This window comes from Peromyscus californicus, unplaced genomic scaffold (genome assembly GCF_007827085.1).
Source record: "Peromyscus californicus insignis strain IS unplaced genomic scaffold, ASM782708v3 Scaffold_22__1_contigs__length_63687245, whole genome shotgun sequence".
Classification (NCBI taxonomy): Eukaryota; Metazoa; Chordata; class Mammalia; order Rodentia; family Cricetidae; genus Peromyscus; species Peromyscus californicus.
The window spans coordinates 57,771,641-57,784,913 of NW_026294525.1; the positions used below are offsets into that span (position 1 = coordinate 57,771,641).

General features: G+C 37.8%; 1 non-coding gene and 1 pseudogene across 1 annotated transcript; one reads left to right on the forward strand and one right to left on the reverse strand.

Annotated features, from left to right (window-relative positions):
- Window positions 1-322: 322 nt before the first annotated feature.
- Window positions 323-792, reverse strand: LOC128118208 (60S ribosomal protein L27a-like; annotated as a pseudogene).
- Window positions 793-11,333: 10,541 nt separating this feature from the next.
- LOC128118827 (small nucleolar RNA SNORD70) lies at window positions 11,334-11,407 on the forward strand. Its single transcript, XR_008221351.1, has one exon. It is a non-coding gene; the product is annotated as a small nucleolar RNA SNORD70 (small nucleolar RNA).
- Window positions 11,408-13,273: the final 1,866 nt, after the last annotated feature.

The following is a 13,273-nucleotide window of genomic DNA, read 5'->3' on the forward strand; positions in this document are numbered from 1 at the left end:
CTCCATAGCCTTGAAGGCAGGACTTCTGGAATACTGCAAGTTTCAGGAGCTTCCTGATACCTGTAAGTCATGTTCACCTGCTGAGTCTTATGATCCTCTTTCCACCCTCAAAAAGAGAGAATGTTTTAATTCTGAGAGACCAATATAGAGTACCACCAAATATTTCTGTCAATGTCTAATATGTTCAATATGAACTCAAAATTCAAGAGTATTTCCACCACTTCCTTCAGGAAATAATACTTAGGCAATTATTATAATACTTTAGCATTCACTGTGATTTTTTTTATTTATTTTTTATTTTTTATTTTTTTTTGGGAAAGTGTTAGCATTTAATTAACCACCCTGGGTGCTTCACCAGGACATAGGCACTTCCAACACCCTTTATCTTCTCTTCAGCTCTTCTGCTGAAAAATTTGGCTTTCACGATGACAGGCTACTTAGGGAGCTTTCCCTTCCCCAGAACTTTGTAGTAGCCTGATCGCACAACATCAATGATAGGAGCAGCTCCAGTCTTGCTCTTTGCAGCATTGACGCGTGTCTGCTCACTGACCGGCGTCCACAATTTATCCAGGTTGACAGTCGGACAGAAGCTCTGGTTCCACTTTAAGTGGTAATGTCTCTTACCAACCTTCGCAGAGTAACCTGGATGGTATTTGTCGAAGTTGATCCTGTGGTGATGTATGCCTCTAGCATTCCACGCACTCCTGGGTGCTTGTGGTATTTACTGATGCAGACATGGCCGCGGCTCAAGTGGCCCCCGAGTTTCCGGGTCTTCCTCAGTCTGGATGGCATGGCGGCAGCAGAATGGAAAGAAATAGCGATTTTTTTTTTATTCTAAGACTTAATTTTAGATCATATTCTGGTTGATTCTGAACAAGAACATTCCAGAAGTACACTACACACAGTGTGACTTTTTTTTTTAACTTTAATGCAGTATTTTCCCTATTTTACATGACCAGAATACAGACATGGATAGAATCTAGTTTTGAAATGAACTGCTCCATTTATTTATGTCGCTATTATCAGCATTAGGTATAAATGTCTCAATAGAAAAGTGCTCTATGGCTTAGAAGTTTGAAGTCCAGGAGAAGGGTCAAACATGATTTTAATAACAGAAGCATGTATAGTTTACCGAGATCACAAAAAATAACAAGGAAACAGCAACAACAAAAAGAAAAGAAAAGAAGTGAAAGAATGATCTGAGTATAGTTCAGTGAGTAGTCAGATTTGTGGTAGATCTTGATGGGTGCATTTGGGAGATAATGCGTGGGGTTCCTGCTGATCATAAAATAGTGACTTATCTATTTCTTAAAGTTCAACATAAGCATATTTTCCATCACTGTTATTAAGCATAATTATTTGTCAGGCTTTAGTCAGTGAACATGAGACGTTATGAAGCAGAGTCCCCAAATGTATTGGTGTGGTTTAGTGTGATTACTGACATTTAGTAATTTGTCAAAAAGGGAGAATATACTTTGAATAGCTGCAGGACCCAGGGGAACAAAGAATCACAGGCAGCAGATGCATTTCCAACCCACTGCCTGGATTCAGCCCTATAGAGCCCAGCCGAGCTCAGGTTGAGTCAGAGCTATCCAATATAATGCCTACATGGAACAAAAAAAAAAAATGTGCGCAGTTTTAAATGGTATGTTGCATTTTGAGGTAGTCCCTTTCACCTTATTATTCCACAAACCAAACAGTACACAGGAAATGCTTATTTGGTTGGTAGAATAATACCACATAAAATAACATTCTATTGTTTTCCTATGATTAAACATCCGATTACTATAGGGAAAAAGTGAAAATCAGAAGACAGTTTGAATATTGAAACCCAAGAGTTGAACCAGACATCCTAGATGATCGGATATCATAAAAGTATTGTTTTCTCAGAGAAAGATGTCATAATCATTACCTACAGAACTAATCCTTCAACTTCATGTGGATGGAGAGTTACTAGAAAAAGGACTTAAGCAAAAACGTCAGGTGCCAACTCTGTGCCAGATACCTGAGGTACATCATCAAATGCAAGGAGGCCTCTGTTCTTGCTCTTAAGGAGGGAAAGACAATGTATAACCAATGAAAAGCGTGATGCATGTGGTCTACTAAAATGATACAAGTAGCAGAGAAAATATAAGAAAATCAGAGTATGATAAGAACAGATCTTGCCAATTTTAAAAGTTTAGGCAGAATATATATTACTGAGAAGGCAACACCAACTTTCCATAATCAAGGATGCTTCAAGATCAGCAGCTATTGTGTGTTTATGGGAATCTAGCTAAAAGCTCTCTGTAAATGATTTCTGTAATCAAAGGTGCAAATTAGTCCTTAGAAAATACATATGGTTCAAACACACACACCCATGCACACAGACACAGTCTGTGAATATTATGACATATGCTTACAATAGCAAGAAAGATGTCTTTGTCGATGAGTATGTATGTGGTTCTATTCAGTGATTAAAAAAAAACAGCTCATGAATAAGCAGTGGCTGCTTTTTCTGGGCCACCTGGAATCTTGTGTTGAAACATATTTTCAGCCATAATCTAAGCTTTCACTTGTGAGAAACTGTAGTTTATGTTCATTACAGCATCCAGCAGACAGTTGGCAATCAATCCATGCTTGGCATTCTAGAAGGTATCTTTATACCAAAGAATTCAAGTGCTGTGCCAGATCTTTCTCCAGGAAACAGGGGGAAAGATTCTAATGGTTACATTTTTCATAGGAAAAACAGCATGAAAGTAATGAAACATTGCTGGAAGGGTCCAAAGTCCTTTCTTTACTTTGCAATGAATACACTGGAAAACAGCATCTTATAGTTTTATTTTAAAGGGAGTAACACTGGAAGAAGATGTCAAATATATATTCTGTGGAGTAAAATGAACAATTGTATTTTCCAGTTTGCAGTCTGACACAGCAACAAAAAGTACAGAAGCATAGAAACTACTATGGTAAGATTTGGTATCAGCCTTGACGCCTGCACCTCCATTGTCTATTACAAACTGCTTGACTGAGTCTATCTTGCCACTCTTGTTGCTTTTTGTTTTCCAACTGGCGAGTACATGAATGCAATCTTCCGAGAAGCCAGCAAGCTCTTTTCAAAATTCCTATTTTGGTACAACCGATATCCATGCTTCACAAAGCAACCTGAGTGATCTTCAAAACAGGCAAATTGGACTGTCACACTTCTATTTAAAACTCTATATTAGAATATTCATTTCTTGTCTCTTTGCTGTAACAAAACACATGATGAATGAAATTTAAGGAGGGAAGGACATTCTGGGGTTATGGTTTGAGGACACAATGTATTATGGTATTGAAGTCATGGTGGCAGGAATTTGAGGCAATTTGTCACATAGTATCTTCAGTTAAGAAGCAAGGAAAAAGAATGCTCATACTTAGCCTACCTTCTTCTTGTTATTCAGTTCAGGATATTATCCCATGGCATAATACCACACATAAAGACCCACATAAAGGTGAACTTTTCCTTCTTAGTCAACCTGACCTGTGTCATTTCACAGGCTCCTCTAGAGGCTTGTCTCCTAACTAGTACTAGGCCCTATCAGGTTGATAGTATTAACCATCACCATTATCTTCCTAATGCTATTTCGTAATTCTCCTTTCTATCTCATTCTAAGAAAAAATTAATTTTCTTCACAAATTAATATGTAATATACTCTATTTCCACTCTTTCAATAAGTCACTCTTAAAATAATGTCAATGGAGCAATGTCTACCTTTCAGACATGAATTAAAAGACCACTTCTTCTGAAAGTGCTCTCTTAACATCAGTCCTCAGAGCTCTATGTTTTATTATTTCATAGAACTTAATTTTCTATACATTAGATTATTTAATCACTTGATTTCATCTTGATCACTTGACTACATTATTCCCTTCACTTAGGCCTCACCAGAAACACTGGAGATAAGCACCCCAAACAAGGATCCTATCAGCATTCAGCAAATATCTAGTGTTAACTGTGTTTGGTATTTATGGTTTTGTTTTTGCTTTGTTACAAAATGGATTTGCTTTGTTACAAAATGGATCCATGAATTAATAAAGGGATAAAAATAATAAAGGGTCCACAAAGACTTTCTTCGTATGCCACATTTATAATTTACTACTAAAAATGAGCTTAAAGCAGCCAGCCAAACACACCCAAGCATAGATGCTTCATCATTAAAATAAAAGTTCTGCAAATCTTTTCCAGAATGGAAAGAAATATAACGTCGATATCAACAGTCAAGTAATTTTTGCAAGATAGTAATGAGGACAGGAAGAAGGAGAAGAGGAACAAGTGAAGAGGGGGACAAAGGAAGAGAAAGAAAAGGAAAGAAGAAAAAGGAAGAGAGGAAAGATTAAAAGCAAATGGGAAGAGAAGGACTGAGATTAACAATAGAGCAAGTGCCTGTCTATCATGCACAAAGCCTAAGGAGGAGAAGACAAACGTTAGAAACCAGCTTCTGGGACTGAGAATGCAGTTGGTAGAATATTCCATAGCGTGAAGAAAGCTCTGAGTTTGATTCCAGCACCTCATAAAACCAGGCATGGTGGTGCATGCCTAGAATCTCAAGCCATGAAAAATGATAATGGGAGAAGCAGAAGTTCTATGTCATGCTTGGCTGTGAGGTAAGTTGGAGGACAGCCTAAGCTACATGAAACCCTCCATGTATAGATAGATCCCTTCTCAGTAACACAGTAGAACTGACACAGAATGAAAAAAACAAAACACTTTAAGATAAGGTATTAAAATACAGAATAATAGAAAATTTAGACATAGCTATTTTTAATATTCTAGGATATACTCTTTCCCATTTTCAACCTTTGACTTTATGTTTGCACATGGTTTGGATATGAACTGATATCCCTAAAGTGTCAAGTATTGAAGACTTGGTCCATAAATGGAGCTATTGTTGAGAAGTTACTGGACCATAGGGGCTAAAACATAATCAGTTAATTAATCCCCTGACAGATTCACGGTTTTATGGCTTCATTAGGAGTTGGTGGAACTAAGGAGGTGGGTCTCAGGTGGCAGAATTGTGTCACTGGTAGAAAGTCTATGAAGAGTCACATTGTCTTTGGTACATAACTCTCATTTTCTCTGCTTTCTGCCTACCCAAGGTGACATACTCTTCCCTGCAATTTCCTCCTTTCATGATATTTCTGCATCACTTCAGTCCCACCTCTAACCTTGGAGCCAAAACACATTGTTCCTCCGGAAAATTCTTCACTTCACATATTCTGTCACACACCAAAATCCTAACTAAAGTTGCAGGACTCCAACTGAAAAATTAAGACACTCAGGAGAGTACACTGTCTCTGGTCATGGTCAATCCTCATCAATACAGGGACTTGGGGAGGACTAGATGATTTACACCGAGGATGCCCCTCTCCATCATTCTTGAAGTTGGCTTGAGGGCAGGGTAAGTAACAGAAGCTTCCTAGGAATGCTAGTAGATATTGAGAAACTGTATCCTTTAACAAGTAGTCTCAAGATGTGTGTGTGTGTGTGTGTGTGTGTGTGTGTGTGTGTGTGTGTGTGTGTGTGTGTGTGCTTTTATCATGATGGACTAAGAGAGAAGAAATAGAGTGTGAAGATGAGTCTAGGGTCAAGAGAGCTCCACCCTGCCTCTTTGATCATGGAGTTCTATAAACCAACCTGGCTGAGCAACAGCAGATCATTTACTCATGATTCACGCATTGGGGCACAGGACTCAGTATCAGCTAAAATAAAGATCCAAACCAAATGTCAGACAGAACCAATTAAAAGTCAGTCGATACCACCTTGGTGGAGGATGGAAAAGAAAGATGTCCATTCCATGTAATGGCAACATGTATCATTCTTGTAGAATGGTTTTTTTATATTAATGAGTGATGATATTGTATTGCGGATATGTCAACCTAGAGCTGAAATATTAAGTTTTCTGCAACTAAACATAATAATATTTCAAAGTAAAAGTCAGATTATTTTAAACAAAAAGAAGTTGATTTTATTAGTATTTGTGTACACCTGGTTTGAGGGTTGAAAATTCCTACTCATCCCTCTAGGAGATGCATGATTTCAGTTGGAATTTACGTCTATTGATGCAGCTAGCACTTGTTTCACTGGAAAAAATATCTGCTACACTGATACTTCACAGAGTGGTCTGCTATTTCCCAACTAAAACATTTCCCTGTAGAAAATAATTACTTCCTCCTAAAACCATTCTCTCTGACTAGTATTTTGCATTGTAAATTTAAATAGGAATAAAATCTAATTGGATAGATTATTTTAGTCACAGTAAATAGCTAAATTTCAGCTATGTTGGTTACCTATTCAGAATCCAGAAAACATAGTGGCTACGGGGTGGGGAGGAGACAGTTGTAGAAACACAAGTAGGAGACAAGTAATACCAGTCATGATGCCACAAAACATATTCTAAAGATGATCCCCACATATTTCAGAAACATGAAATACATTCATACTGTATGTACTTCAAGGTCAGTGTCAGGACTGAATCTGAGCATGCCCTGTCCTGACAGTTCTCTGGGTTATTTTTTTTTCCTCAGCTCCCCTCTGAGGACTATTTCTAGTTTCTCGGTTTGCATACTTGGGCTTATTGGAAAGTTCCAATTTCATAGCAATTCTCATGTGCTTCTCTGAATTCTTGGTTCTGAAACCAAGCACCTATGATGTTGTTCTTCCTCCTCCTCCCTGTCTTCTTCCAGTTTCTCTTCTTTCTCCTCCTTCTCCTTCTGCTTTTTCTTATTGATATTGCTGTTGTCCTGGCTTTTTAAACAAGGGTGCTGGAACATTGTACAAATGTTTTGTCTCAGCCACACCACTGCTGGGATTCATAGGCAAATACTCCTATGCCCATCCTCTCTCATGACTAATGGAGAAAATGTTTAAGTAACATTTCTGAAACTGCCTTAAATTTGGTCAATGCTGAATAAAAGTTCCAGAAGTCTCATTTTTCTCAGATACAAACATAAATCAATAGTCAGTATCCACCCCCTGATTACCATCACCAAAAACAGGGGAAGTGGATAGAATTTAGACCAGTTTTCACCAGGATAGTGAATTGGAGCTTCTGCTAATAGCAATACATGTTGGTGCAATGAACAGTTCTGCATAGGTTTTTAGCAAACCTTACATACTTACAAGTTCAGTTTGGATTCTGACCTGGCATATTATAGAGGTAGGTAAGCAGCAGCTTGTAATTTTCATCCCTGTCAACTTAAGTAATTCGTGAGAGAGATAGTTTTCAAAGTTTATAATATGGTTTGGAAAACCATGTTTATAGAGGGGTCTATGTAGCATTCTAGTGGTTTTTGATGAATTATGACATAATATCTCTTTTCCCTGAACATTTGTACAAAAAAAGTTGCAAACAACATTTTGAGGAAAAGTCTGAAGCTGGGTTTTATCCTTTTTTGAAAGGATAAACTTTAGATATTTATCTTGAATAATTGTAATCATAGTCAAACTACAACCTTAAGTTCTGCTTAAACAAGTTTCTTCTATGTACCTAAGTAGTATTCGACTTATTCATTTATAGCACGAGCAACAATATTTGATTCTTAGTTATTTAGTCATTCAAGGGAATGAAGGAAAAGTCAAGGAAGAGAACATTCTGTATATGGTTGTCTTCCATGTGTATTACAGACTTTTTTCAAGGGCCGGTTCTGTGGAAAAGGGAACATACCCCAGTCAATAATGATGGTGTCATTAAGCATCCTTTCTATTTGATATTCTGAAGAAATCTGAGGAGAGAAGAATTGTCTGTGTGTGTGTGTGTGTGTGTGTGTGTGTGTGTGTGTGTGTGTGTGTGTGTGTGTGTGTTTTCTTTGGTTTGCTCTTCTAGGGATTGGGGGATTGTACTGTTTATATAGCTACTAAAACTCCTGCTAAAATCAGTGTGAGAAAATGTTCTTCAGTCCTTTCTTTATCTACCCTTCCTCCTCTTCATCCCCCTTCCCCTCCTTCCCCTTCTGCTTGCTCTCAGACTTGCAATCTACCTCTCTCCTCACATCGCCCTCTCTTTTTCCTTCTCTCTCTCTCCACACACACCCAGTCTTTCTACTCTTCTGTTATTTTTTTTATTTCTCTAACTACTCATGCATAGCTTGAGAACAGGAGTTGCATTCAGTACTAGAAGTCAAGTGGGCTCCTCCTTGATTAAAGAATTGTGGTGTAGAGATGCCCACTTTCCTCCAGTTCCCTGTTTGAGGTTCTTGAGTAGAGATAAGTTGCATTAAAGAGTCTAAGTGGAGCACTCCAGCTTCCCATGCTACACCCACCTAACAAACCTCGCATTGAAGTGTATTAGCAATAAGTCAGGGTTTCCTTTATAATTGCCCCTTCAAGAAAAATAACTAGGAAGTCATCCACTCTGGTGTGTTTTCTCATTTAACCAAACTTTATCTAAACTGAAAAATAGCTTTCAAATTTATTATACGAGCTACACTGCTCACTAGAGATTTTTTCTCAATTATGAAGTCTTAATTTTCTTTAGAAAATATATACTCTTCCCAGCTTATCCATAATCCTTTCTAGAAGGTACTGGAAATTAACTTAAGTCTCATTCAAGCCATTGTATCAAATGGCTTTCAGGAAGTTTGCAATGTAATAACCCTTCATACATGTAATACAGAATTAATTTTATCATTTTGGACATGTCTTTGGGAAGATGGATTGAACAGATATGAAGCATCTATGAAAGAGTCTGATATAAAAATACATATGAGTAAATAAAGCCATTCATTTGAAGCTGGTTGGTTAATTATAACTTTGAAGGTCTACTTTGAGCCATTGACAGGTCCTTTGTATGTCATATCCCAAACGAGCATAATGGACTGTGTTATATGAGTAAAATGGGAACTCTTTCAATGGTCCTCCAGAGAGCCCACACATCCTTCTTAAGTAGAGATCTTTGTGGTACTTCATCACCATAGCCTCCTTAATCATGTCTCAGATTCTTCCTCTCACTTTTTTCTGGGAGCTTTCCAAAGTTGGTGGGAAATTCAGTAAGGAATAGTTCTGCGGTGATCTCTGTAATTGTTCTCTTACTCTTGTATTATAAATAATCATCCTGAGTCCTTGGTCTTTCAAACAGGCAAGGATAATTGTGGGGTATGTGGTATAAATAAATCGCTTTTTGATAAACAAAAAAAAAAAGAGGTTTTGAACTACGGTGTTTTTTCATTCCTGTAACGAGATCTGTCTCTTCTGGATGCATACACCAGATATCACTGAGATGATAAACTCATATTTTAGTCTAACTTTTTCAAAGCAGATTTTAATTGTCTTGAAATATCACTGCAATGTAAATGAGGAAGGCTGGTTCTGTCTCTTGTTCTTAGTGTTGCCATGCAGACAAATCTACATGCATCTGCTTTTCTGTAAACATCTAACGGTTTCCAACTGACGAAGACATGATTAAACCAGTCACTCAAAACAGGTTAGCTGATAATACATATTCTTATTTTAAGCAAGGCTATTTTTCTGATTCCATGTTGTCTTTGACCAACATCTTGTTAGAAATATTTCTCTGTTGTAACGTAGACCAAATGAACCATTAATATCACCCCTGATAATTTTGTCCCAAGGACAATCATTTTTGCCAGTCTTTTGTGGTTTTACAGTGACATCTCCTGAATGTAACACTCTCAGATTCTCTGACTGGGAAGGAATCTTCCTCCAAGTCTAGAAGGAACTGAAAGGAGACAAACAGTGTGCTAACTCTTGCCAATCCCAGCAACAGCTTATTTGGTACTTCTGCTTTTCATCACCAATTCACAAGCCTCTTTCAGAACCCTAGCACGAAGCGAGACAGTGATGGTGCATAATCTGTGTGGCTTCTAACTTGCTTTCACACGTCGAGGAACACGAAAGCTCCATGTGAGTAAAGAAGGACACTGAGCTGCAACAGCTTGTTTGCCCAGCTCCATGGCTCTATTCTATTTACTAATATTCCTAGCCCCCAAGGTAGATCACTGTAAAATGCCCTAATCTCTACATATGTGCATGTGACAGTCTTTAAGTCTCGAAAGTTTTTTGTCTCAAAGCCAGGAAGTAACTTACAATGGTGGTCAAGGGGAAAAGAAAACTTTCAATTTCTGTTTGAACAGGAGTACCCTGTATGGGTAGACATTGCTACTTTCATAAGACATAAATTATTAAACAAGATTTTCAGTGCTAGGAATAAGATACCTCCCCTATAAGTTACTGCTCACATAGATCCCAGAGATCCCCAATAGAAGACAAGTTATTGCTATTGTTTTTGATAACCCATCAAAACTACATGGTAAGATCCTTTTGCTGAAGATATCATGCAATTTTATTGAAGGACATAGAGAAATCAATCTAGAGCTGACTGGGAAGCTTCCCCCTTTTTGGGTAGCTTTCCTGATGCCAAAAGGCATTATACATACTACTAAAGGAAGAAAGACACCAATGGACTTACCCAACAGCTCACTTTGTGAGTTACAATATAGACCTCCATGAAGGATATTCCCTCTGGTTCAAGAGTGAAATGACTGATACGGGAGTAACCAGTCACTTTCTGATTGGATTTGAGGCCTGTTCTACAGGAGGGCTTTCATGTACACTACTGTAAACCTGGTCAAAAGGTCATGTCCTGGTATGCCATAGAAATTAATGAGAAACCTACTATTATTATTTCAAATGATAATATTATCAAACTGCCTTCTAAATGATTGTTTATGTACATAGATCTATGCTTTTCTCAGCCCTGATCAGAAAAAAACTTTTTACAGTAGATAGCAGTTAATGCAAAGTCTCATAACTGCTCAAGATGCTGAAAGCATATCACTTGGAGTTTTCAGCCCTAGTTGGAACATCTTTATCAACTTATTACCCTACTGAGATTCAGGAAGCATTGAGGAAGAGGGGGCAGAATATAGGAGAATAGGATGAAGATGAAAGCTATGAAATATTGTCTTCTGGACATTTTATAACTTGCAATAACCATGATATCACATTAGCTATGGATATCTGAATAATACCCATAGAAAGTCAATCCAGACAAAACTCCAGTATTTTCATTCACAAGGCTCCCCCTACACCTAAGGAGCTATTGGCAGAAGATGGTTATTAGGGTAAGAAGAGTCATTTTTCTTTGGAAGTCTTGCTGTTGTCAGGTGTCTCATAATCTAGTGGATGGCCCCACACCCATTTATCAATGGACAACAATAACTGAAATCAGTGGGATATCTATATCTATATATAAATGTGTGTGTGTGTGTGTGTGAGAGAGAGAGAGAGAGAGAGAGAGAGAGAGAGAGAGAGAGAGAGAGAGAGAGAGAGAGAGAGAGAGAGAGAGCAAACATGATTGTCAATGTTATATCCATTTTGGAACTGAATCTAAGTAATTTTGCAAAAATTTTTCACTACCCACTGAGACAAAGAGAGAGAAAGGCCATGAAATTTCAAGTTATGTGGTGGTGAATTCAGGAGGAAGAAGAGGAGGAGGAGGAGGAGGAGGAGGAGGAGGAGGAGGAGAAGGAGGAGGAGGAGGAGGGAGGTGTCAGAGGTAGAAATGAACAAAATAAGCTGTATTCATGTACAAAATTTTCATACAATAAAATATTAGAAATTCCACACCTAAGTCATTGTCTAATGAATTTATTATTTATTTGTCACATTCCTTTAATATATTAATTACTGCCCTAGATTTTTACACATAGTCTTTTGCATCTTTACAACAACCTTTCTGGATGAATTTAGTCATTAATTTGTGAATTTTCAAGTTCATTTGATACAAATGACCTAGGTGAGATAATTTTCAGATTAACATGACATATTCCAAACACCTAACAAACATTTAATTATTATAAAATGTGAATATGCAATGTTTTAAGTCCAAATTTAAATTGGGCAAAGCTGAGCTCTGAAAAAAAGAGAGAATTTCTGTTGAAGGGTTATGGAATTTGATAGACTAATGGATTTTTCCAGTACAATGGTCTGGGTAACCTTGGGGTTCATAGAACTGATGACTAAAGAAGGTTCAGGTAGATTTGAGAGTTATCGTTTGCAAATTTTTTTAAAATTCTAGATAATAGACGGACTGTAGGTAAGGGGTTGAGAAAGGCTAGAATGAGAGATGGACTGTGGCACTCTGCTTTGGAAAGATAAGTAAAAATATCAAATGAGAAGCATCGATGAGAGAGAACCCTTGAACTGTGTTATGTCATGACAGAAAAAAAGGTGAGGTTTTCAAATCATGAGCAGTCAGGGGCACTCTATCACTCAGGGTTTTACACAGAGACCTTGGCTAGCTGGATTTCTCCAGACACCAGAATGAAAGAGAATGAGCAGAAACCATGACATCAAAACCAGACCCTTTATGTTTGTTTCCCACGGATAACCTAATGATAAGATTCACCCTGCCTGAAGTCATGCATTTACCAAGTCTGTCTCAGTTTAAACAGCTCACCAATATGCTGGTTTCCTTTGGTGAACTTGGTTCCAAGCTTTGTGTGTGTGCCCTTAGATTGTTTTTCTCTCTGTGCATGGAATGCGGAGGGGCAGTTTGTGTTGCAGGTACCTAAGGAAGGAGGATGCTTTCTTTCCCTGGTTTGGAATTACCAACAGTCTGCTGTCCTCATATGCTTCATTTTTACAACCTTATTTCACTTTCAGATTTAAAAAAAAAAGTCTTCATTATTTTCTCAAAATTTGATTTTTTTTCAGAAGTGTTCCAGTTTAGCTAATATCAGCTACATTTTTACCATAGAAACAGACAGTAGGATTAGTAATCATCGGGGACTTCAGAGAAGAAAGAGAAAATAGAGTAGATATTGTGGTCAAAATATCTACATTTCAGTTTTAGGATGAATAACTCTTGTTAGTTTAATCCATTACAGGTGTGTGCAGCAGGCAGTACTCTACAAAAATGGTTGGGACTGTTAAGAGGGGAGAAACCAACTCTCCCACCACAGCAGCAAGCACAAAGCCTACATCTACCAAAGAGATTTCTAATGGCACTGTATAAGCACCAAAAGAAAGGAAAGAAGGGGTAGGGGTGAGCCAGTTACAAAGTTTGTTGACCTATGAGAACGAGAATTCAAATAGCCTGTCTTAGGGTTTCTATTGCTGTGAAGAGACACCATGACCATGACAACTCTTATAAAGGAAAAACATTTCATTGGGGGCAGCTTACAACTTCAGAGGTTTAGTCCATTATTTTCATGGCAGAACATGGTGACAGCATGCAGGCAGACTTGGTGCTGGAGGAGGAGTCAAGTGTTGTATATCTCGATCTTCAGGCAG